We start from the raw sequence: 7,728 nt of genomic DNA, 5'->3' as shown, positions 1-7,728 counted from the left end.
TTATTATAATTTATGTTATTAATTTGTTGATTTGAATATTTTTACTAATATAAAATTATGTAATTGAATAATAATTATCTATAAAGTATATATACTTTTTTGAATTGTTGTATCGATGTGTCGAACACATTTTGAATCCGACGTATAGAGACACTTATCAGACACGCGTGTCTTCCGTGTCTACAAGTATCTTATCCAAAAAAAACAAAAAAAGCACGAGACACGACCTAGACACGACAAACACGGCCCATTTAGTAAAGCGCTCTAATTTTACAATAATGATACATAATAAAAACTAAAAGTAAAAACCTTAACTTTTTCGTTTTTCCCTGTCATCGCCTCCCATTCCTCTGGCTCCAAACCCACTCACCCTCTCATTGTCACTGATGCCACCTCCGGTCGTCGCTGCCGCCATACGGGTGTTCGTCGTCAATCACCACACCTCCGGCCGTTGTCGCTGTACGGGTGTTCGTGGTCAGTATCCACACTCACTCACTCTCAATTATAGCAACCTCTCATCACTGCCACCATTTCCGTTGTACTCGTCGTCGCTGCTCTTGTACTCACCCGTGCACGTTGTGGTGTTCATCACCTCTCCTGGCGTCGTCTGCCTCCGCCGTGCTCGTCGTCACTGCTCCCACGGTCACCCTTGCGCGCTACCATGTTCATCGCCTCTCCGATCGCTGTCTGTCTCAGCCGTGCTCGTTGTTGTTGCTGCTCCCGTGCTCAATCGTGTGCGGTGCCGTGTTTATGGTCTCTCTGGTCATCGTCTGCCTCCTCCGTTTCAAGTAAGAAAGAATGCTTCTTTTACCATCATTCAATTTTTGGTTCTGCACTATTTTGCTCTACGTTTCTCTTTGGTTCTGTTTTGCTTTGTGCTTCTTTTTTGTATAAAAGGAATTAGATTAATTCTGTTTTGGATAAAAGGAATATACAAGGAATTAGATTCGTTCTATTTTGTATAAAAGGAATGACATTGGTTCTGTTTTGAATAAAAAGTGTTAGAAACAAGAGACAGAAACAAGAGACTTAAACTGGAGAAAGGATTTGTGTATTATTGAGTGTAATCAAGTTGTGTGGAATGATACAATATAGAAGGGTATTTATAAGGGCTAAGAGAATCGTAATAATAAAGACGTAATATTCTATAATAAATATTCAGATATACTAAATAATTCTAATTGATCCTAATTGATCCTAATTATATTCTAACATCCCCCCTCAAACTCAAGTAACAACTTGAGTTTGAAACATATTTAAAACAACTAAATAAATAGAAAAAAACTGCATAAATTGATAAAACGGGTGCAGACGGAACTGCCGGAAGGAAGCGCAGATGAAACTGCCGCTAGTCTGAAGGAAGTGCAGACGGAAACCGCCGCTTGTCTGAAGGAAGCGCAGACGGAACTGCTGCTTGTCTGAAGGAAGCGCAGATGGAACTGTCGCTAGTCTAAAGGAAGCGCAGACAGAACTGCCGCTTGTCTGAAGGAAGCGTAGACGAAACTGCCGCTATCTGAAGGAAGTGCAGACGAAACTGCCGGAAAAAAATGCAGACAGAACTGCCACAAGGAAACACAGACGAAACACAGACGGAAATGCTACGAGAAAACACAAACGGAACTGCCACGAGAGAACACAAACGAAACTGCCATGAGAGAATGCAGATGGAACTGCCACGATAGAACGCAGACGGAATTGCCAGGAGAGACGCAGACCGAACTGTCAAAAGAGAGCGAAAACTATATTATTTCTTCATGAGAATAGGTAAGCAGCGGATGACAATGGTGTTTGATCATTCAACTCAAAATAGGCTAGTCGGTGATGTGAAAAAGCATCGAAGGAGTGACAAAAGAGAAAGAAGAATGGCATAGAAAAAAAATACAAAAACTATGGTGATTTTACCGCAAGAAAAACAACATATCCTCTTCAAGGGGGATACCATGGCTCTGATATCATTTTAGAAACAAGAGACTTAAACTGGAGAAAGGATTTGTGTATTATTGAGTGTAATCAAGTTGTGTGGAATGATACAATATAGAAGGGTATTTATAAGGGTTAAGAGAATCGTAATAATAAAGACGTAATATCCTATAATAAATATTCAGATATATTAAATAATTCTAATTGATCCTAATTGATCCTAATTATATTCTAACAAAAAGAATTATACAAGGAGTTAGATTGGTTCTGTTTTTCTAATGACGGAGATATCAACCATATATGATGGAGAAATAATATGATTTTAGATCAATTTTTTGTGTACATGTGATGTACAAAATTCTTACTAACTCTATTAAGACATAAGAGTTTAGAATTTTATCTTTTGAATATCTCTCCATAAAAAACCTAATTCATTTTCATTCATTTGAAAACAGTAAAATCTCTCCCTCCACAACCCCGCCGTTTCCACGCATTTTCGACTCCGCCGCCCACCGACCACATCGCGTCTTTCGTCGCGCTGCGCGGCCTCTTCCGCACGTCCTATCGCCGTCCTTCTTTCGTCGACGTTGTCGCCCACTGTCCGATGCATCTGCACTGCTGCGGCTCCCATTCGTTGCGACGCAGCCACCGCCGGTCCCTCATTCGCGACGCGTGATCAACTACTCCGATCCATGGCGACTCCTCCACTCGCGATGCGCGGCCTCTGTGGCTTCTTCCTCGCAACGCGTCACCACGAGTCTCCCACCATACACGTAACATCGTCCAAGATGTCGTCGCCGGTCACCCTACGGCACTTCTTCTTTTCCTCTCCTATTTGGTTTTGAATGATTCTTTTAACTAGTTTTTTATGTTTCTTTTTCCTAAATTTCGGATGATTCTTTTTATTAGTTTTGGATTATTCTTTTTCCTATGTTTTGTATGTTTTTTTTCTTAGGATTTAGATGATTCTTTTTCCTATGTTTTGTATAATTTTTTTCTTAGAAATTGGATGATTCTTTATCTTATGTTTTGGTGTTTTTTTTTTTTTGAATTCGGACTTTTTTTTCAAAAAAAGAAATTAGGGTTTGCGTAAAAAATGATAAAAGATAAATTAGAGTAAAAAAAAATAATTAATAAGTATAGACTATAATTTAAACATGTTTGTTAGCTTGTTGTTGGTTATATCCCTCTTGATTCCTAACAGAATTGTTATATTATTAATATATATGTGTCCTCATGTCCGACAACTTTTTAAAATTTGTGTGTCGTCGTATCGTATTTCGTATTCGTATTCGTGTCTATTTTTGGTACATAATTATATATAATTATGAGAAGACTCTGGCGTTTATCTCCAAATTGTGGTTCATATGCATGCAATTTATGTTCTAAACCGAATATGCTATTTAATTTCTTGAAGCCATCAATCACTAAATTCTCTTCTTTAATTATCTCTCTACTAAAACATAATTGTGTCAATAAAATACATCTTCCAAAAATAATTTTAACATAAATTCTTTTTCTTTTGGTGGCAATGGATGAAAATAAAATTCATTATTTTATTTATTTGGGAGTCTTTTCATCTTATCTTCATATAGTTAACTCGAACATTCTGCTTCTGATCCAAACTCCACTTTTAACTCTGATGTAATCTCCACTTCTTCTTGTCCTCCTTTAATTTCCCCTAATGCTTCATTAATCTACCTACAAATACTTCCTACATCAATGTTTCTGAAGACTGTTTAGATAATAATCTCCATGGATAGTGTTTTTGCACTTATTTAATATAATATAAGGTAAAATATATTTTTCATTTTTAAAATTTATTAAAACTTTTAAAAATATTTTTAAATTTTGTTTTATTTTAATTTTATCCAAAAAAAAAAAAATTTATCTACACTCAAATATGTCCCAAGTTAATAGCTAATAACTTTTTAAAAAATATAAGATTTAGCAACAACTTCATTGATGCTTATTCAAAATTTATCTAATTGTATTTGATTAAAGCAAGTATTATTGAGATAATAGTATGGTCAAGATCTAATTTATCATGATTAGTTTTCGTACAAATGGAAGATTGTTGACAAAGAATTCGATGGTCCCAGAACGTTTGGACTATTTAATGATCCCATAACAAAATATATATTTTTTAATTTTTTAATAATTGTTAAATAGTTTTTATTTAAGTTTAATTATAAATTATTATTTTATCATTCATCTATCATGTTTATTAATAATTAAAAAAATAATAACAAATTAGATCTTCCATTAATCGTAATAAATATTTTGACAATCCTAATCAATTATAATTTTATCCTTGATCCGTTACAAACGTAAAGGTTTGTGAAATCGTATTTGTTGGCAATTCAATCGATTGGGCGTACACTACAATCCACTGAATGTCACAAGACATTATGGTTTTTTATTTTTCAGAATTTAATTGATTGAAAGTGTAACACAATCGATTGATTTTTACACGGCAATATGGGTTCTCAAAATTCAATTGATTAGAACTGTTACACAATCGATTGAACTGCGCTTAGAATGTGAGTTTTTTCTTGTTCAATCGATTATTCGTGTTACCAATCGATTGTAGTATTCAAAGCAACATGGATTTTCACAATTCGATCGATTGGTTGTGTTACCCAATCGATTAAATTGTGCACTACATTATATGTTACGCCATTCTAAATTTTTCTCATCGTATTTATAAATTATTTTATTATTCATCTATCTTATCTTTAAAATTCTATCTTCAATTTTTAGGTTTTTATTTTTATTTAGATACTCTAATCTTATCTTTTTCAATATTAAGATTATAAATTGGTGAATAATCTATCATCAATTTATTTTTCAATTACTCAATCCTACAACTGGAATCGTCTATCAATCTCTTTGATTATTATTTTTTTATTATTTTTGTTCATCGTTTATCCATCTACTTAATATCCAATTTTTCTTCATCGTGTATCCATCTTTTTAATATTCAATATTTGTTCATCATCATGCGATAATCACAGTTGCTGAAGTCACAATCGACAGAGATTCAATCAATTTTTTTATTGTAGTAATCGATTAATTTGTGAAAGAGTCTTTTTTTATTATAGTAATCAATTTCTTCATTATAGTAATCGATTATATACTTTTGCATTTCAGTTATCCTCAAATGAAAATTAATTAAGTATTGTTAGATATATATAAAATTTAGTGTGAATGATGAGAAGAAAGAAAAAAAGAACACTTAGTCTACAAAGTTCTATTTAATATTTGGTAATAGTTTTGCGAATTCATTAAGAACAATAATTTTATATGTCTAATATTTATTTAATTTTTTTTATTATTTATTGGTAAAGAAGACTACTAAATTTAAAGAAATTGAGGATGAAGCTGCAAAAATACAGAAGAGGAGATCGGCAAAATTTTTAGAGGGATTCTCTCGATTAAAAAACAAATACAATGTCATTTGCGTGGGATTCTCTCGATTAAAAGAGCAAAATGATATCATTTTGTTTTATTTAGATGTCATTTTGATACTTAATAGTAATTTAGATGTTATTGATATTACGCAATCTGTTAATTGAAAAATTCGCAAAGACTAATTTAACTAAAATATATATATCGAAGTTTAATTAATCTGTTGGTTCCTATAATTTTACGAAATTTTTAATTAGGTTCCTATATTTTTTTTTTAATTGGGTCCTTGCACCAAAATTTTTTTTCAACTTAGTCTTTATACTTTTTTTTCTTTTATTTGAGTCCCTGCACCCATTTTTTTTTAGTTGGGTCCCTATACAATTAAGCCAATTACTATCAAAAGAGACCTAATTAAAAAAAAAATTTGGTGTAGGGACCCAATTAAAAGAAAAAAAAGTATAGGAACCTAATTGAAAGTTTTATGAAACTTTAGAGACCAACAGAGTAATTAAACCTATATCGAATAACAAAATTGTTTAAAACAACATTTAGAGACAAACTTAGGAAAAACTACCATTTGTACCCATCAATTTTGCGAATGCTGACAAAAGTACCCATCAAACAAGAAAACTAACGTTGTACCCATGAAAGATGGGTTCCGTGTGACAATAGTACCCAAACCGTGATTTTTCGTTGACTTTTAATAAAATTCCCAAATTACCCCTTTTATCTTCTTCCCCAAATTCTAAATTTCACAACCCTCATCCTTCGTGGATTATTAATTATCAGAGGTTATTGTTCAAATATTATGGATTTGTAGATCTGGTGTAGAAAAAGAAAAAGAAGTTTGAAATTAACAAAAAAAAATATACATTTTGGTTTCTTGGTGTCACTGTGGGAACAAGAGGCGCAGAACCAAGAGCCTTTGGGAACGGAAGGAAGGATATATCGGAGATAGAAGATGTTATAGCCTCGGTCGTATTTGTTGCAGAGGAGAAGCTTCACTGGAACTCACTCGAGGAGCAGCACTTGCTGATGATGTCGTCGTCGAAGGTGGGCTTGGGAGTGTGGGTTTTTCTTCACCCTACATTCCCCTGGCTATGTCTTCGATCATACTCGGCATGTTCAGAAGCTCATCCTCATCAATGTACCCCGCCACCATCATCCCTCTTCGTTCTCCAGTACTCAAAGTGAAACAAGATCCTTCAACAATAACGTTACTACCACCACAACCTTCTAGAGGGTTCTGCGGTGGCCTCGGAAGCCTAGCATGAGCAGCGGCGGTGGCTGCGATGTGAATATCAGTCCACCAAATGGCATGAAGATACTCTAATAGCAGCCCATTTTTCTACAGATCGACGGCGCTGAGCAGTGTTTGGAGTCACCGTTGAAAAGAGAACGTGGTCACCGGCCTCTTGTTGGCTCTGGTTGTTGAATTCTACTACTTATTGCTTTGGAATAAGAAGAACAACAATATTTAGATTGAAGAGGTTGAAGAGTTTGACAAGGGTGTGCTTTCTTAGTGTTGTTGTTACATCCGAAGAAGAAAGAAACAACAAGGGTAATGATGTTAAAGTTGATTTGGATTTAGATTTGGAGAACAAATTAGGATTGGAATAAAGAGAGATAGAGGTTGAGGATAAAGGTTGGAGGAAGACATCAGGTGCTTGGGTCTTGAGGGAATGGTGACTGGCGGTGGCAGAGGAAGACGAAGGATGAGGGTTGTGTGAAATTTGGAATTTGGGGAAGAAGATAAAAGGAGGAATTTGGGAATTTTATTAAAAAGTCAACGAAAATCACGGTTTGAGTACTATTGTCACACGGAACCCATCTTTCATAGGTACAACATTAGTTTTCTTGTTTGATGGGTATTTTTGTCAGCGTTCACAAAATTTATGGGTACAAATGGTAGTTTTTCCGACAAACTTAATTTAAATATGAAATTTCAAAAAATAATTTCAACATTTACTCTAAGATGATTGGTGAGCTAAACTTTAAATAAAAAGCGAAGAGAGGAGAAGAGAAAGCTGAACATGATTTTCAGATTGTTTCCTTCTCAAGAAATGGGCCTTTTATTACTGGAAAAGGACCATTTGCTTTTCTCTATCATCACACGTTGTCATAGACATTAGAGACATGAGAATGGAAATTAAAGTTCTTTCATAAGAGAAGTAGAAATCACCAGAATTTAAATTTGTTGAATGTTCCATCACTGTGCATGTCAAACCACGCGTGTATGTGATTTCAATAATTCTATTTGAACTTCGCCACCTCCTTTTCTAAATCCAAATTTCAGAAACAAATACGGATATATAGATGCAACTCATAATGATTAGTGTAAGTACTTAAATTTTTTCTACCCTCTTTCTTTCTCTTCCCCCCCCCCAAAGGATTGAA

The sequence above is a fragment of the Arachis ipaensis genome, chromosome B01 (assembly GCF_000816755.2).
Source record: "Arachis ipaensis cultivar K30076 chromosome B01, Araip1.1, whole genome shotgun sequence".
Taxonomy (NCBI): domain Eukaryota; kingdom Viridiplantae; phylum Streptophyta; class Magnoliopsida; order Fabales; family Fabaceae; genus Arachis; species Arachis ipaensis.
This window is presented reverse-complemented; position numbering follows the sequence as displayed.